General features: G+C 46.0%; 1 pseudogene; it reads right to left on the bottom strand.

Annotated features, from left to right (window-relative positions):
* Window positions 1-1,357: 1,357 nt before the first annotated feature.
* On the bottom strand, window positions 1,358-1,474 carry LOC124718576 (annotated as a pseudogene).
* Window positions 1,475-18,730: the final 17,256 nt, after the last annotated feature.

Here is an 18,730-nt window from a genome sequence, read left to right as displayed (position 1 = left end):
CTGCCACTGCTAGTGTTACAATACGACGATCCCGGCGGGCGTCTGTGCTCCGAGACAAGACGGTTAGTACCTTTATTGAAAAATTTTTGCGGTGGCCTACGGAACCATGATTGCTCCCGGACATACACTCCATTCTAAACAAATCGACGGCCCCGAATGTCTTTCTTCACGGCACCAAAAATGTGGAAATCGAATGGGGGCGAATTTAGGACTACATGTAGGATGTGTAAGGGTTTCCCAGCGCAAATTATGAATCGCATTTGGGCCCATATGTTACCAAGGCCTTTTCCGAATATGCAGCAAACGCTTCTCTGGAAATCCATTAGCATGCTGTGCATGTTTTCAAGGAAATAGTCAAGGGCTTCGACGTCATGTACCAGCCGTAAACCTGCTGTCAACGTAAATGGAACCAAATTTAACGTACGTTCCTCGAAACGTTCTGTAAAGTTGTTGGCCATTGCTGGAGACAAGGAGAACCCGCAATCGTTCCGACCGTCATTTCACAAAATTTTCCCCAGAACCGCTCGGCCACACCGTTCGGCTGAAATGACTCTCCTTTGAATTTAAATGAATGGGAAATTAACACGAGGAAATAATTTTTGGTGGTGATTCTCCCTTGTGGCGGCTAGTCGTGGCCGACTGGAATTTTGACGCCAGTTTTCCAACTTCGTGCCACTGTTATGTTCGGTTTTTCCCAAAAACTCTGGATACTGTGCTGGTCGAATGGAGTCCCACAATGAAGCCCCTTTCAAACTCTGTCAGTTACAGGTAACGCTGTCCCACATGAGTACACGGCATCTCCATGTCCTTCACTATTGTCACGCAACATCTGATGCTGTCCACGCCCCTTACATACCCACCAGCCCTGGTAACAACACTAAACCGCACAACAGCAACGCTATCTCTACCTGCCACGAAGAATTGCTACTATAATCGTTTAATTACTCTCCGATAATGTGTAGACATGTACACAATAAGTGTAACTATGTGTCTGGGTCTGTGTCGTCCGAATGGATAAACTGGAACACCTTGGCGTTAATAAATTCTTGTACGGTTTATCTTCAACCTGAATTGAACCAGAGTTGATGAATGTTGTAAGGAACCTCCATTTTCATTCTCCACGATTACAAATGGTATTCTAAATTCAATTGTTAAGCACTCTGTCTGCAGGCCACAAGTGGCCCATCGGGACCATCCGACCGCCGTGTCATCCTCAGTTCAGGATGCGGATAGGAGGGGCGTGTGGTCAGCACACCGCTCTCCCGGTCGTTATGATGGTTTTCTTTGACCGGAGCCGCTACTATTCGGTCGAGTAGCTCCTCAATTGGCATCACGAGGCTGAGTGCACTCTGAAAAACGGCAACAGCGCATGGCGGCTGGATGGTCACCCATCCAAGTGCCGGCCACGCCCAACAGCGCTTAACTTCGGTGATCTCACGGGAACCGGTGTATCCACTGCGGCAAGGCCGTTGCCAAATTCAATTGTTGCAGTATTTATATTGAAAATTGTACAGTGAAGATTTCCCAAAACTTCAGCCTCATATAAAGTACTTGGAAAGTGAAACATGTGATAATGGGCAATCGGCGATTAATAATGTGAGAAATAGCTGACGCAATGGACCTACAAAAAGAAGGAAAATATTTTCAAGTATTTACTACACAGGACTTTGTTAACACTGTCAATGCTAACACTAATACAAATGTTTCGGAGAAGAATGTAATTGGTTTTGCGCACCATATTGTGATTGTGAAAGAGCTACACGTTCGCTTCACAAAAGAAATCGGTGTATGGAAGACCGCAATAAAGAAGGTGGATTTCATCCGTCGCTAAGACTATCGAAAAACTAGTCTTCCTACTGATTAGTGTTCGAAGGAAAAAAAAAGATTTGTAAGTATTTTTCCCTAATTTTATCACCAAATACGTGAGTGGAGGCCTGCATCGTGGAAGGAAAGAGTAGTGCCTTTAGTGATTTTTGAAATGTTCCCTCTGTAAAGAGTATTCCACGAATATTCGGGATTGCAGCCGGATAACGTCGACTTCTTGCCACAATATTTCGGCTGACAGCCATTCAGCCATCTCCAGGAGAGTATTTTGCGTTGGGGATTTCTTGATCACTTCGCTACCTTTATACCAAAAACTGGCACGAAGGCGCACGTGCAAATGCAACCGCTACATGCGCGACCTCTGTCGACTTTCTCGTCCTTTTCGAAGATTGCTCCGTCTATGGCGCGCAGGCGCTTTCTTAATGTGATACTACAAGCGCGCCCTCTATCGGACTGCGCACTCGTGGAGATAAAATTTAGATGTCAGCCTTAATCAAATTAAATGTCAATAGACATGTCATTGGTCAGAAAATGTTTGTAAAGAAATCACCGGGTCCCTCGCCTTATCCAGTCGAAAATCGCCATCACGATTAATAAGATCTTGCAGCTAACGTATTTCCACCGATTCCTCAATAATTAATCGCAGAAGGATCTCGTCGGGGTCAAGATTTTCGTGCCAGAATATTCCATGGAATGTCCTGTGGAGATACAATGCTCGGCTATAGCCGACTTACTGGGCCGTGAAAGACGATAGTGGCGGCCATCTTTTCTGAGCAATGTAGGCTTTGCCACACTTGAAGAGTATTCTGTAGATTCCAGCCTTCCGCCGGAACACGGATTGTATGTGTTCCAGGTCCTTCGCAAGGCTGTCTCTACCAAACACAACATGTACCTAGTACATCAACGTTCGAAAGACACCCGTAGTTCATGACGGGTGGTGGCAGCTAGACGCCTGCATTCACATCTGTATGGGGGCGCATACGGTAAACGGAATGCCCCATTGATCCACCCCTTTTCCAATTGACTAATTGTCCAGAAATGGCAGACAGTCGCCCTTCTCCGATTCCACCGTAAATTTGATATTAACATGGATAAAATTCAGATGCTGCAAAAAGCGTGACAGTTCGTCTTCGCAGTGGGCCATAATACAGAAGTATCATTCACATATCTCCAGAAGACTTTTCGATTGATCTGCCTAATCAAGTACCCTGTCCTCGAAGTCTTCCACAAAAAAAAAAAAAAAAAATAAAAAAAAAATAAAAAAAAATGCAATCAGAGGGGATTAAGGACGACCCATGGCGACACCGTCAATTTACTCACAAAATTCACTGTTGAATATAAAGTAAGTTGAGGAAAGGGCATGGTGAAATGGTACTGTTATATCAGCTTCGAACTTACTGCCGATGAGTGACAGTAAGTCCATGAGAGGGACCGTAGTGAAAAATGAAATGTAATCGAAGCTTACTAGCCGGCCGCTGTGGCTGAGCGGTTCTAGACGCTTCAGTCCGGAACCGCGCGACTTCTACGGTCGCAGGTTCGAATCCTACCTCGGGCATGGATGTGTGTGATGTCCTTAGGTTAGTTAGGTTTAAGTAGTTCTAAGTTCTAGGGGACTGATGACCTCAGATGTTAAGTCCCATAGTGCTTAGAGCCATTTGAACCATTTTTTCGAAGCTTACCAATAAGTTTGACTGGTTGAGTGAGTCGAAGTGACTTCAGTCGATTAATAAAGTCACCGGAGTTGCGAAAGTGATGTGAGCACTTCCTCACAAAAGGTCACAGTAAAGATAGCTCGCTACGTTATACTTTGGAGCACCGAAACTGCTCACAATACGACGTAATGGGAGATCTTCTTTGTGTGTTTTTGGAAGACCATATAACCGTTGTGGAACAGAGCTGTGAGGTCTCAATATTTTGACGTACATTGTTCGACTTGAAATTGGCCGATGGAGCACTTGGATGTCCTCCTGAGGGATATAGTTTCAATTTCTGTCCAATTTGTGGGTTAGATCGTCAGAACCCCGTGCTAGTTGGAGGGCCCTACCAGTAATGCTCCAAACATTGTCAACTGGTGTGAGATTTGGAGACCTTGCTGGCAAAGATAGGGTTTGGCAAGCACGAAGGCAAGCAGTGGAAACTCTCGCCGTGTATGGATGGGAATTATCTTGCTGAAATGTAATCCCACGATGACTTGCATGAAAGGCAACAAAGCGGGGCATGGAAGTCATCGACATATGGATGTGTTGTAAGGGAGCCTCGGATCACAACCAAAGTGACCCTGCTATGAAATGAAATGGCACATCATCTCATCCTTCCTGACTGTCGGACCTTATGGCAGGCGATAGCGATGTTCGTATCCCACCTCTGTCCGGGCTGTCTCCAAGCAGGTCTTCTGTCGTCGCTGCGCTCGGTTCGAAGCAGGTCTCATCACTGAAGACAACTCTAGTCCAGTCAATGATGTTACACGTCGAATGTGCCTCGACGACCAGCGAAGACGTTCTAGAGATTCCCTGGACAGCGGTGGGATGCTAACATCACTGTCGCCTGCCATACGACGTGACAGCCGGGAGTGGTGGCCTGGGGCACCATTTCACTTCATAGCACGAGCCCTTTGGTTGTAATCCGCGGCTCAGTTACAGCACAGCGGTACTGCGACCATGTTCTATACCTCGTTTTTTTACCTTTCATGGCTACCCATCCTGGGATTACATTTCAGTAAAATAATGCCCGCCCGCACACGACGAGAGTTTCTACTGCTTGTTTTCGTGCTTGCCAGACCATACCTTGTCCAGCGCTATCGCGGGATGTCTGCCCAATTGAGAACGTTTGGAGCACCGTGAACAGCACCCTCCAACCAACTCGGGATTCTGATGATCTGACGCACCAATTGGACAGAATTTGGCACCATCTCCCTCAGGAGGTCATCCGACAACTCTGTCCATCAATGTAAAAACGGAAAACAGCTTGCATAAGGGCCAGAGGAGGTCCAGCCCGTTGTTGACTTGCCCAATTTGTGATGCTCTTTCTCTTCAATAAATCATCCATTTTTTCTGAAATTGTAGTCATATGCTTGTCTGCACATGTACAGCACATCTACCGATTTGCGTCTCATTCGGATATTTCTCATTCGTATAATTCTTTCGTGGTGCCTCGTCTTTTCTTTCCCCTAGAGTGTATTTGGCGAAAAACAAATCATTTTCTGAATACAATATATGTTAATACACGCAGCACTCTCAGTGTCCTACTTCCAAAACCAGAATTTGCTACATTTTCATTTGATTTTCTCCGTGTCACGACTTTACGCTATGTATTGATGAGGTATTGCAGTTTAATGCAACAGTGACTTTCTGTGTCAGCTGAATATGTTTTCCATAAAAACTTGTAAGCTTTCGATATGACTCATGTTTTCTCTCTGTATAAAACTAACAACTTTCGCATACTTATCCACGAAGTACCCTCAGGGAGCTATAGTTCTACAATGATTGCTTGACACCAATACAGCGCAATTAATTTTGGAAGAGAGAAAGTTGCTGCCTTAAAGTATGTACAAAGCAGCTAGGGCGTCAGAAGTAGTCGTAATCGTTCAGCTTTCACGTAAAGCACAACGCTAATTTCAAAAGTTTAAAGGACCTTTTAACATCATACCAACCATTTCCGAACTATTTGCAAATACCAACAAAAGAAAAACCGTTTCCATCGGAACAAAACCCTCTCTGTTCCGCTCTATCGTTGTGTCACTTCTCGCAGTTGTTCTCAGTTGCGTGAACTCTACTCTCGAATGTCCTCCTGCATTATATCAGAGGTTTGAATAACCTTCTCCAGCTTCAGAATAATGACATGTCAACTCAAGCAACAATAACGACTATCGTTGTCCCAGTATGCAATCGTTACCCCTATACGCCCTTTTCCTGAGAAGTCGCTGTATCAGAAAATATTTGTTTTGCACATCTATAAATTATTTTTGTATCTGCCATTGTTGTCCTTATCATTATTACTATTATGTATTATCATTATTAGTGGCAATATCTGACTAATAGAAGTACTGTCACTATCAACTTCAGTAGTTCGTACTATCATTTACTCATATTGTCTTATAGACATTCAAATCATTTTAATGCTATTTACCATATTAAAATTGTTAATTCTTAGGTAACTGTGATGTCGAGAAGGTACTGTATGTGTGAAATCCTGGTCTGATGTAAGAGATGACCCGATGGCCCTCATCAATTCAACTTAAATAAATAAATACAAATGAAACCAACCCCGCTGTAACAATTTCGTACCATGTAATGCGTCACATTCAGAATTTGAGACTATTCTCAAACAGGATAAGTTTCGCTTATTATTGATTGCTGTGACTAGACGGAAAATAAGTATTTCGTTATTAATTACGATTCTGACATGGTCTTTTAGGAACTTTCAGTTGATATGCGATTATTATGGCGCTGATGAAATGGACTGACTAAATTAGGAAGTCCTTTTCTGTAACGTCAGTCACATCTGTCATTTGATTTGTGACAACGAGGACACAAATATTACTGTCGTTCGTAGCACAGGATTCATCGCCCCACTGACATCATACAAGTTTAAAATCAGTTGATATTGTGCAAGAGTCGCATATTTTCTCGAGAAGCGAACGGTATGCATATGAGCATTTTCATTCAGCTGAGGACAAAGAGATGGGTGCCGTCGGCAGCAATATTAGGCCAGCAGCGGCCACATGAAAATGTTCGAAAATGAAGCGCCGATCGGATGGGGGCGCGCCGCGTTGGTTTTTATCGGTGTGTAGCGCGGGGCTGCCCACCGGCCAGGGGAAGCGGCGCCGGAGCGTTGCGGGCGCTAATAGTGCATATTAATGGCAATTAATACAGTTATTGGGCGGCCGGCCGGCGCGGCAGGAAGCGAAAATGCTAATACGAGTAGCGGCCTGCCGTTAGCATGCTAATGTGGCACACCGCGCGTGCGGCCCGCCGCCCTCTGACAACGACTCGGCTTTCAGTCCTGTTGCTAGGGGGGCCTCCACATCTGCAGACGTGTACGTATGTGACAAGCAGGAATATTGCGCGAGTAGAATGTGCCTTTGTTTTATTTAATTTACTGTTTCATGTTCTGCAACAGTAGGCATAAATTTTGGATCTTGTATTCGGTATTGCACACTCTCAAACTAACAAAACATTAATTCCTTTCCATTTCATTCTGTTTTAACTGTTCTGATGTGGAGTTAAGGACAATTCTATCATTTTAATGTGACTAACATATCGGTTCGCAGCCGTGCCCGTCGGCTAGTGGTGCTCGCGATTGTGGACTCCAGCGTCGGTTTTCCATTTCCAGGGGACAAGGCTATTCTACAGTCTGGAGATAACGCGTCAATTTTCCTTTAATCCGCGTAAATGTGTGGCGGCTTGAGCCGACGCTGTTATTTTCAAAGGCGCGTGATTTCCAGAGAATGGCCACTGTAATGTCTGTAATGTCCCGATAGCCAGGAGCTAGACGGTAGAGTCGTGAGAGACTGATAGCTAATAAACACACAATGTACTTTAAAGCGCATATATTACAAATAGAATTTCCCAGAAAATAAACATAATCTTAATTACACCTCTAATTGAAGACGTCCACAGAGGACACAAGAAAACTCAATCGCAAATTCTCGTTTAAACCTCGAAACGCCCAGTTTGCTTTAAACTCCAGAAAATTTAAGCGACTGAAAGCCTAAGAATTGTTACAGTGATAAAATTTACCAGTGACTAAAGTAAAATTACAGGGCACTATTAGAGTTAAGAACGAGTTAAAACCTTGCATAGCATTCCGTCAACCGAATTACTCTCTGAGCCACTTAAAGAATTACGTGTTGCACGTCAATTGTGGTTGCACGTTGTCTCCAGAATTACAGTAATAACAGACTTACGCATCACCCCTGAAACAGCTGGAGTAGCTACTAGCTTCTGGTGACGGAATAATTACACGTAGCGGTAACAAGGGACCAGTAAGCCACGGCATGCAATCATAACCCTCATCAGTCATCAGCACAAGCATGAAGTTTTACAAAAACAGTTATTAAGCTATCTGGAGCATATGAAAAAAGTACAAGCACTGGCTCGGATAAAATGAACACACACTGTTTAAAAGAAATCCTTTCACATTCTCACAAATAATAAAATTGAAATACTTGGACATTAGTGCTGCTTAACGAACCGACTCAAAATAACCATTTAAATGTCTCAACGGTTCGGACCAGTGTCTTACACAATTATGTAATTATTCAACCACTGTGACAACCTCAGTCACCAACTTTCTCACGCTCGGCACACGTTAATTTCTTCATCACAGCCTGGATAACTGCGCCCAACTCGTTCTGGGAGTCTCGCCCTTGTTTTCCTAAAACCTCATGGTGGCAGAAAATGAGAGCGCGATAATGCTGGTAGGTTCCCACATAGGTATAACAATTTCCCAAAGAAATTATCAGGCCGGCAGAAGTGGCCGTGCGGCTCTAGGCGCTACAGTCTGGAGCCGAGCGACCGATACGGTCGCAGGTTCGAATCCTGCCTCGGGCATGGATGCGTGTGATGTCCTAAGGTTGTTAGGTTTAAGTAGTTCTAAGTTCTGTGGGTCTGATCACCTCTGAAGTTAAGTCCTCTAGTGCTCAGAGCCGTTTTTTAATTATCAGAGCTCACCATTAAAGAAATGAAACCTCTGCAACAAACCAAACAATCAACTCTTATCCCAGGGTGTTCACAATCCCAGTGAGAAGTCACAGTCCCATTGCAGCATCACAACCGCCATGACACCTCTCGAGAAGTTCAGTAGAAGTCACCGCCCGCTACGCCCCAGGCCAGCGAGCCCTCTCGGCGCGACGAGCTTCAAAACACCACTGCAATACAGGCGAGCTCCATCCGTTCCCACCTAAGTCTATAACGAGCACACAGCTACGTCTCAACGAACGGAGTCCCACCTTGTTTTCCTGGCGACCATTCACCAAGCGAGCACTATCTAGCATCCACTCCCCTCCACAATATCCTCTGGTAGCAACCAAACTGTTGACCACAATCAATGTATGAAGCAAAGAGGCCGTTCGCACAAAGATAAATCGAACTAGCGCGCCATGGCTCAGTTTGCTAATAGCCTTTGAGAAAGAAACTTCTGAAGGAGTTGGCATACAGCAGCAGCTTACAGCAAGTTACACTCCTGGAAACTGAAATAAGAACACCGTGAATTCATTGTCCCAGGAAGGGGAAACTTTATTGACACATTCCTGGGGTCAGATACATCACATGATCACACTGACAGAACCACAGGCACATAGACACAGGCAACAGAGCATGCACAATATCGGCACTAGTACAGTGTATATCCACCTTTCGCAGCAATGCATGCTGCTATTCTCCCATGGAGACGATCGTAGAGATGCTGGATGTAGTCCTGTGAAACGGCTTGCCATGCCATTTCCACCTGGCGCCTCAGTTGGACCAGCGTTCGTGCTGGACGTGCAGACCGCGTGAGACGACGCTTCATCCTGTCCCAAACATGCTCAATGGGGGACAGATCCGGAGATCTTGCTGGCCAGGGTAGTTGACTTACACCTTCTAGAGCACGTTGGGTGGCACGGGATACAAGCGGACGTGCATTGTCCTGTTGGAACAGCAAGTTCCCTTGCCGGTCTAGGAATGGTAGAACGATGGGTTCGATAACGGTTTGGATGTACCGTGCACTATTCAGTGTCCCCTCGACGATCACCAGTGGTGTACGGCCAGTGTAGGAGATCGCTCCCCACACCATGATGCCGGGTGTTGGCCCTGTGTGCCTCGGTCGTATGCAGTCCTGATTGTGGCGCTCACCTGCACGGCGCCAAACACGCATACGACCATCATTGGCACCAAGGCAGAAGCGACACTCATCGCTGAAAACGACACGTCTCCATTCGTCCCTCCATTCACGCCTGTCGCGACACCACTGGAGGCGGGCTGCACGATGTTGGGGCGTGAGCGGAAGACGGCCTAACGGTGTGCGGGACCGTAGCCCAGCTTCATGGAGACGGTTGCGAATGGTCCTCGCCGATACCCCAGGAGCAACAGTGTCCCTAATTTGCTGGGAAGTGGCGGTGCGGTCCCCTACGGCACTGCGTAGGATCCTACGGTCTTGGCGTGCATCCGTGCGTCGCTGCGGTCCGGTCCCAGGTCGACGGGCACGTGCACCTTCCGCCGACCACTGGCGACAACATCGATGTACTGTGGAGACCTCACGCCCCACGTGTTGAGCAATTCGGCGGTACGTCCACCCGGCCTCCCGCATGCCCACTATACGCCCTCGCTCAAAGTCCGTCAACTGCACATACGGTTCACGTCCACGCTGTCGCGGCATGCTACCAGTGTTAAAGACTGCGATGGAGCTCCGTATGCCACGGCAAACTGGCTGACACTGACGGCGGCGGTGCACAAATGCTGCGCAGCTAGCGCCATTCGACGGCCAACACCGCGGTTCCTGGTGTGTCCGCTGTGCCGTGCGTGTGATCATTGCTTGTACAGCCCTCTCGCAGTGTCCGGAGCAAGTATGGTGGGTCTGACACACCGGTGTCAATGTGTTCTTTTTTCCATTTCCAGGAGTGTATATAAGCTGGTACATGGAACTGCCTCCATTCTATTCTGGAGGCTGACGGGGGGAGGGTCAGCAGGTTAAAATAGTTTCGTGGGGCAGTTGTAGTTCGCGAAATCGAAAGTAAGTCGACAGCCCTCGTGATGGTACCAGGGAGTCTTGGGCTCTGTAGAGCGCAGCTGAGATTTTAGAAGTGTGGAACGTATGAAGTCGGGAGTAAGTGTTGAGTAATTTTGTTTTACGACTTTTGTGAGAAAGGGAGCTACTTAATGAGACAGCATTTGATAGGCGGACAGAGATCTCATACTAGAAAGCTAGCTGGAAGTAGTGGTTGATAACAATGAGGCGGAGTTGGTGGGGTCTCACAAAAGGCAATAAAATTCAGTTAGTTCCAGTGAAAACTTGTGGTATTTTTGCGCTTATTCTTCGCTCTTTCAGAGTTTTTTACTGATTTGTTTATGGAGGAGGTTGAGGGCCTTCAATAAGCAGTGAAACAATTTTTTTTGAAAGCGGGTTTGTTTTATTCAGGATTCCAGTACATCATATTATTCCCCACTCTTTTGGCTACAAAACCCTATTTTTCAACATAATTTCCGTTCAATGGGATCGTCTTACGCCGCCTTACTGGGAGGACCTGTATGCCCGCGTGGTAGCACTCTGCTGGTCGACGTCGGAGCCAGCGTCTTGTTGCATCTATAAGATTGCTCTCCAATTCACAGTTAAATGAATGAGATCAACATCCTCTTCATTATCCACGTGCTGATTCCCGCGGAGTGCATTCTTCATCAGGCTTAACAGATGGAAGTCGGAAGGCGCAAGATGTGGACTGTAGGATGGATCAGGAGGAACAGTCAATGAAGTTTTGTGAGCTCCACTAGCGTTCGCAGACTTCTGTAAGACCTTGCGCTGTCCTGAAAGAAGTTCGTTTGGGTCTCTACGGCGACGAACACGCTGAAGTCGTTTCTTCAATTTTCTGAGGGTAGCACAATGCGCTTCAGAGTTGATCGTTGGTGGACGAGAGTGTCACCACTACCAACAGAGACATCCAGCTGACTAGGGAGATGTTTGATTGTGACACGTCGATCACCTCAAATGAGAGTGTCTGCACGTTCTGATATTGCAAGAGTCACAGCTGAGTGCGGGCGGCCGGCACTCGGGATACCGGACAGGTTTGTGCGACCTTGTTGCAATGATGACAAACGCCTCGCCCAACTACTCACCATGCTTTCGTTCATCGTCGAGTCTCCGTAAACATTCTGCAAGTGGCTATGCATATCTATGGACGCTCTGCTTTTCCGCCGAAAGAAACTCAGTGACATGTCTCGTCTCGGAACGCAGCTCCGTTACAGACTCCATTTTGATGGCTACGCATGGCGTCGCCACCTATCGGAACTTCACTAAACTACAGGGGCCGAAGCGGGAATATTCCACGATGTCCCACAAGAAATCTCATTTCTTCAACAGAAACTGTCCGAAAAAAATGTGTTGCATTACTTATTGAACGCCGCTCGTACCATAAACTTTTTAGGGACGGGTATTGGCTGTTTGCTGTGCTTGTTTTCCCATCCAGTGTTCGGATCTGAGGACCTTTTGAAAATAGTTGGATTGCTGCAGGGCATTGATTAGTGGTGTACAAGAGGCAACTATTTCAACTCTATCTCTGGGGTTAATGCGAGGTTGGTAACACTTTTTAGCATGACAGCATATGTGTAAGAGAACATAAAATGAATCCGGATCTGACGAAGAACGACTCGCAGGTAGTCTACGTAGCACTGCACAGCGCGATTCGTCTCGCGTCCCGCACACCACTAAGAGTCTGTAGAATCTAGATCCTTGGCATGAACGGGAAGGAACGTTTCAACAGTTATTCCAATTATTTCCATGTAAATTCGAGGAAGAGGACTATGCTGATTAACGATTGTGACTAGTGATGTAAAACTACCGTAGGCTACCGTAGACTATCAGGTAAGGGAAATTTACGGTAGTTTTCTTTGCAGCTATGATCGGTTAAGGTCGTATCTACGTTTCTTGTGCTTTAGGTGCGTTGCATATCTATCGGCCGTTACCTCATAACGATCACTTTCTTTGCGTATGCGATCAGTGTCTTGCTAGGCTCCCACATGAACCAGAGGCGGTGAACGGTCTAGAAACTGAGTGAGGATATATAAAGGGCCGCGTAACCTAAGGTACATATTTGTTGTACACATTATCCTCCTGTCTGTCACTTAAAAGTAAATAGTATGTATAGCAAAATTAAAATTGTCAATGTTTAATTCAAGTTTTATTCAAAAATTGTTGATTTATAACGTGAAACAAAGGGAAGTTGTTGTAAAAATAAAGAAAACAATACAGATTTATCACTAGAAAACGCAATTCAACAAAAAGGTAAAGTGAAAACACCGAAAATATTGTCAAATATTGCGGAAATGGTAAATGCTATTGATGAGCGGTTTTCACGGAATGGATTAGTAGGCAGGGGCTCGTATTGTTAGCCAGTAAAAAGATTGTAATAATACTTAGAAAGTGTACTTTTGGTGCAAACATACTCTTTTTAAATGAAACAATGCCTATATATCAACAAACTAAAAGTAGAGTAAATTAAAATATGAGTTGTGTTTGTTACTGTATTCTAGTGCGAGTCGTTTATGGGATTTCATATTTTGAAAAGTTCCCACACCGATACTTATACAATACATGTGGTGCACACACTAAAGAACAACACAAATGCATACGCTAATTATGTGGTTTCTGAGCAGTAACGAGACAACTGACATCACAGGTTGTGTTCAACCTGCAGCGGCAATACAGGCTTCCAGTCCGGTATCGAACGTGGGTCATAAACTGGACACTCAAAGCAAATACGTTGTCCATTGTATGCCAATAACGAGTAACGTGGTTGCTGAAGCTGTGGTCTACCTAACCATTCACACGTAGCGCGGTTGAGCAGTTTAAAGGTAGCAAGGGTTTTTAATCCAGCGGGTGGATTCTAACCAGGTCTGGGTAGCCTCTTTACCTCACAAGACGGCGAGCTTCTTGTTAAACTGCTCGAGAAGTATCAGCAACTGTCACGAGTACTACAATTTAGCTTATTGCAATAATACAAGACATTGGCGATGCTGGAGCTCTCGGTTGTCCTTGTACTGATTTAGGACAGAATTTCAATCCTCCTTGACTATAATGTCGCATTTCTCCAATGTGTTACCAGTCCACACCAATATTTGACAAGTGTTAGAAAAAGTTATGCCCCTTTCATGACAGCACCACAGTCTGTTTCTCTATCAGATGTGCACCATGGTCGTGTTTTGGCAAGAATTCTTGCTGTCAGTGAATACGCTCCATCAAAATTAGTTTCCGACCGAACATTATGAATGGCACTCCGCATAATGGGCATCTTAAGCCGTGTATCTCACAAATCCCAACGGCCTTGCCGCAATGGTAACGCCGGTTTACCGTCGGGTTACTGACGCCAGGCGCTGTCGGGCATGGCTAGCACTTGGATGGGTGACCGTCTGGGTCTGCTGAGCGTTGTTGGCAAGCGATGTGCACGCAGCCCTTGTGAGGCCAATTGAGGATCTACTTGACTGAGAAGTAGCGGTCCCCGTCACGAAAACTGACAACAGCCGGGAGAGCGCGCGTGTTGACCACATACCCTCCCATATCCACATCCAGTGACGCCTGTCGTTTGAGGATGACACGGATGTAGGTCGGCAGCGCTAGGCCTTCCGAGGCCTGTTCTGACGGAGTTAGTATCTCACAAAGGGCCAATTCTTACAGCGGAATATAAACTTGCACGTCCCCAGTGGGCGAAACAACGTACAAACTGGAAGAAGTTGACTTAGAGACATAGTGTGGGCCGGAGAGTCGCGATTTTGACTCTTATCGAATGATGTCAGGAGTCGAGTGCACAGTCAATTCAATGTGGCGCGCAACCCTCAGTGTGCGGAGTGTTTAGTTCAGACCAGAGGTGATTCCTCATATTATAACTTGGGAACACTCATTATTGTTATCAGGAACACTAACCATGATATTTCTATCAAAATTGGCGTTGACCAAGTGTGGTCCTCTCTTCATAATTTTTATGACGGGTACTCGTCACCACCCCCGTGTTCCAGGATGGCAACAGCCGTCTTGACAGAGCTGCCCGAATACGTTCCTCGTTTGACGAATACACCGGACCTTATCGAACCTCGACTGGCCCGCTGAATCATCTCAGCTTCATCACACAGAGAATGTCTGAGACACTCTGGGAGAGTAGGTGAAACGCAGTGCCCAGTATCCCTGCAATTTGGTAGTTTTATGGTTCAAATTCAAATGGCTCTGAGCACTATGGCACTTAACTTCTGAGGCCATCAGTCCCCCAGAACTTAGAACTACTTAAACCTAACTAACCTAAGGACATCACACACATCCATGCCCGAGGCAGGATTCGAACCTGCGACAGTAGCGTTCGCGCGGTTCCAGACTGTAGCGCCTAGAACCGCTCGGCCACCCCGGCCGGCGGTAATTTTATGGGATCTAATCGCCAGTCAGTGGCTTCAGATAGAAAAGATACATCTGAAGAAACTTCTGGTTTGTCTTTCTCGCCGATCTGAGGCCAATACCAAGGATAGAGGCAATATTCACTTGGCGAAGAGGCATGGCGCCTTATATCGCTCCTGTCTAAAGCCTGTGTATCTGGAGAATGAACTCATGCGTTCACAGTGACATATGGTGTGAAGTGGGTTCAGTCGAGGACGTAGTTCTAATTTTCATCCACTGGAGTCCAGTAGTGCACAGAGACATTCAAGAAACAGGTCAACAGAATGTTTTTGTGAATTGTTCTGTTTATTTCTTGAAATCTTTTTTGTTTATTTATGTTTGTACAGTTTTGTATATGCTTTTAGTAGTGTGAATGATGGGTGAATATGGTCTAAAGTAAATATGTAGATCATTTTTATACTGTCGAATGCTGTACGAACTAGTGTGAGAATGTTTTAAGACACTGTGAATGCAGACGACGGGAAATTTTGTATTAAAATATTTTAAGTGAGTTCATGGTAAGAGGAAAGCTATTTCTAGTGCAAATGAAAATACTTAATAATGTAAAGTATAAACAAAGTATCAGAATGTTAAATACTTATTTCGGGAAAAATTACAGTTCGAAAGTGTGTTTTTTGTTGATTGGTTAGTCATGAGAAGCGCGGTCTAACGCGGGAGAATAATGTTTTTCTGTTCGCCTTAAAGAAAACTGACCAACCAGAACGGAGTATTCTTCGCGCGTCTCTTCTCTTGGAAGATATAGAAAGCTGACAGCAGTCTAAAGTAGTCGGAGCCCAGCTTTTCAAAGGTACGGTCGTGTTTAGAATGAGCTCCAAAGTAAGTTATAATCTGCCGATTTTAGTTGTTCTACATGCTTCAAAGGTGTTTTAAAGTGTGTTTTTCAGAAAGTACGGATTTTTTAAGTAATTTTATGTATGAGAAAAGACAGTAATTCCGCGTGGCATATTGAGCAAATCGGTGACTAAAAAGTTGTGTGCATTAGACGCCGATAAACTTAATAATATGGCGAGCGTTTTCTTTTAAGAATAATCCGTGCTTAGTAGCTGTTCAGATTTCGGGAAATACTATACAATAAATTTGCTAACGTGAATGAACGGGTCTGTGCATGACTATGGTAAGTTTAGCACGGGCTTAACATTGAACGTGCACATTATCAAGGTTCAGGATATACCGAAGTTTTGCCAGTATTTCCACCTTTCATTCGAAATTAAGACCTTTTCCCGATTCTTGGAATAGTTACGTTGCAGTACGGTAGGTTTCTGATCGGCTTTCCCACCGGCGATTGCTACAAAGAGTTCACAGGATGGTGGAGGTAAAGGACGAAACGAACCGCGCCGAAGCAACGTCAGAGGTTGGAGTCCTCCCTCGGGCATGGGTGTGTTGTCCTTAGCGTAAGTTAAAGTTAGATTAAGTAGTGTGTAAGCCTAGGGACCGATGACTTCAGCAGTTTGGTCCCACAGGAACTGACCAAAAATGTCCAATTTCCTTGCAGCGAGACTGGAAGCAGTACTGTTATTTGAAAAAAAAAAAAATGAAAACTCTGGTACATAAAAAATGAGTCTCATTACTTTTTCCACACGCCTCGCATTTGCCCGGTTGCGAACGCCTGCGCCGGCTGGAGTGGCTGAGTGGTTCTAGGCGCTACAGTCTGGAACCGCGCGACCGCTACGGTCGCAGGTTCGAATCCTGCCTCGGGCATGGATCTGTGTGATGTCCTTAGGTCAGTTAGGATTAAGACGTTCTAAGTTCTAGGGGACTGATGACCTAAGAAGTTAAGTCCCATAGTGCTCAGAGCCATTTGAACGCCTGCTTGCCCCGCGCAGCCAGCGGCGAGGCGCGGTAAGGCGGGCGCCTGACGCCGCAGCGCCGGCCGGCAGGCAGGCAGGCGGCTGGCGCGGCCCGTGATTGCGCCCCTCCTCAGGTCGGCCGGCCGGCCATCAATCTCCATTAGCGGCCAGCACGCGCCTCCCCACGCAGCTGCGCCCCAGCACCAGCTGAAAACATCGCCCGCACTGACAGCGCACACTTTTTTATATTTCGCAATCAATTAATCTCGCTCGGCTTATTAAAATAACACGCACGGCTCGAAAACGCAGGATGCGTCAGCAGATCCGCGGTGGCGTGCCGCGCCAGCCTGACAGATTGCGTGTCGTCGCAGTGTTAAGTACCGACCCCCCCCCCCCCCCCCCCCCCCCCCCCGACACACCAGCACGCTGGGCAGGCGGCGATCACGGTCGTGACGCCAGGAAAGACGTCTGAGGCTACACTCGGGCTTGTGAAAGCTGCAACACGCTGAGAGATCTAGGAAGACGTGTGGAAGTGTGTACCAACAGTTCACTGATCTATACGGGATGAACATTGATAAAACTGAGAAACTACTGCGACGGATTCCTGACTGGAAATGGAGAACAATGGTCGTATGGTCATGTGATCGGAAAAGAGCGGTGTGCGTGCAACAACAAAAAATCGTCTCGGGACAAAGTACACACCTGCACCGCATCTGCGTCGCGACAGATGTTTCTAAGTGGCCTCCATGGAATTGCAGGTGACAGGTAGAGTAGAAGTTGTTACCCAGGATAACATTATCATGAAACTTCCTGGCAGATTAAAACTGTGTGCCGGACCGAGACTCGAACTCAGGACCTTTGCCTTTCGCGGGCAAGTCCTCTACCAACTGAGCTACCCAAGCACGACTCACGCCCCGTCCTCACAGCTTTACTTCTGCCAGTACCTCGTCTCCTACCTTCTAAAACATTACAGAAGCTCTCCTGCGGAGAAAGTTTGGAAGGTAGGCGACGAGGTACTGGCAGAAGTAAAGCTGTGAGGACGGGGCGTGAGTCGTGCTTGGGTAGCTCAGTTGGTAGAGGACTTGCCCGCGAAAGGCAAAGCTCCCGAGTTCGAGTCTCGGTCCGTCACACAGTTTTAATCTGCCAGGAAGTTTCATATCAGCGCACACTCCGTTGCAGAGTGATAATCTCATTCTGGATAACATTATCATAGCGGGTGACCAAATAGTCAGTATAAATTTGAAAACTGAATAAATCACGGAATAACGTACATAGAGAGGTACAAATTGACACACATGCTTGAAATGACATGGGATTTTATTAGAACCAAAGAAATACAAAAGTTCAAAAAATGTCCGGCTGATGGCGCTTCATCTGATAAGAATAGCAATAATTAGCATAACAAAGTAAGACGAAGCAAAGATGATGTTCTTTACAGGAAATGCTCAATATTTCCACCATCACTCCTCAACAATAGCTGTAGTCGAGGAATAATGTTGTGAACAGCACTGTAAAGCATGTCCGGAGTTATGGTGAGGCATTGGCGTCGGATGTTGTCTTTCAGCATCCCTAGAGATGTCGGTCGATCACGATAAACTTGCGACTTCAGGTAACCCCAAAGCCAATAATCGCACGGACTGAGGTCTGGGAGGCCAAGCATGACGAAAGTGGCGGCTGAGCACACGATCATCACCAAACGACGCGCGCAAGAGATCTTTCACGCGTCTAGCAATATGGGGTGTTTTTCTTTGTTCTAATAAAACCCCATGTCATTCCAAGCATGTGTGTCAATTTTTACCTTTCTATCTACATTATTCCGTGCTTTATTAAGTTTTCAAATGTATACTGAGTTTTTGATCCCCCGGTACTTTGCCCTACAATATCCTGTACTACCAGGTCCTCCATATCTGGTGAATGCACAGTCTACCGCCTCCCTGCACGTTCGTCTGAAAGGACACATGATCACACAAACGCTAAAGAAGAACTTAAATTGT

Source organism: Schistocerca piceifrons, chromosome 1 (assembly GCF_021461385.2).
Source record: "Schistocerca piceifrons isolate TAMUIC-IGC-003096 chromosome 1, iqSchPice1.1, whole genome shotgun sequence".
Lineage (NCBI taxonomy): Eukaryota > Metazoa > Arthropoda > Insecta > Orthoptera > Acrididae > Schistocerca > Schistocerca piceifrons.
The sequence above is the reverse complement of the archived record's forward strand: the minus strand, read 5'-3'. Positions and strand labels throughout refer to the sequence as shown.